An 872-nucleotide genomic window follows, 5' to 3' on the forward strand; every position below is an offset into this window, starting at 1 on the left:
ACAAGGGACATACTCTAACATCCATGTTGGGGTCTCCGGAAAGATGAACTAAGATGGATTAAAACACACACACACACACACACACACACACACACACACTAGGGATTTTTGGCTCCTTATCTGAAGGTGGGTTAAAACAGCTGTAAGACATAACAGAAGCCATTTATTTAGAGTAAATGGCACCCAGAAAGCAGAGGAAATAGGAGGCATGGTCAAAGCAAAGGCAGGGTGTTCCCCTAGACTGCTGGCCACCTATGTTAGCTCCAACTCCTGAGATGAGCTGGGCCTCTTCTATCCGGGCACTGGATAGAAGAGTTTTTAAAATCTGTCGCCAAAGTATACCGCATCTCAAAACACTGCAATGGGCTTTTCCCCATTTGTGTTCATTCTTGAACAGCTTGTCCTGACATAACGGCAGTTCTCGAAGCTGCAGATCCACACCGGCGAGTCTTCACCACGCCTGTCCTCCTGTCCAGCTCTCCCATTTACTACCAGCTGCACGGAGCCTGCGGACGCGTCCAGTTTCACTACGGCTCTCCGCGTTTACAAGTGTCGAGCGCTCGCTTTCGGAACGCCCTTCTCATTGGCTGAGCCCAGGCCAGTGACGTCAACCAACTTACTTTGGATTGGTGGGCGGGTTGCTGGGACTGTAGCGTTTGCAGGAAGTCACTTAACTGTTTGCAAGCTGGAAACACAGTACCCGGGGTTCTTGTTCCGTCACAGGAACGCGAGCGAGTGACCGACGGAGACGCGTCCCGACGCTCCGCCAGCCGGGGGCCCGTGAGCCGGGAGGCCCGGCCCGGCCGCCGCCGGACGGCGAGGCGCGGCCCGCGAGGGGCGGCCGCTCCGGTGCTGCCTCCCGGCTGTTACCC

The sequence above is a fragment of the Oryctolagus cuniculus genome, chromosome 1 (genome assembly GCF_051225735.1).
Source record: "Oryctolagus cuniculus isolate XC-2025 breed Fujian yellow rabbit chromosome 1, ASM5122573v1, whole genome shotgun sequence".
Taxonomy (NCBI): Eukaryota; Metazoa; Chordata; class Mammalia; order Lagomorpha; family Leporidae; genus Oryctolagus; species Oryctolagus cuniculus.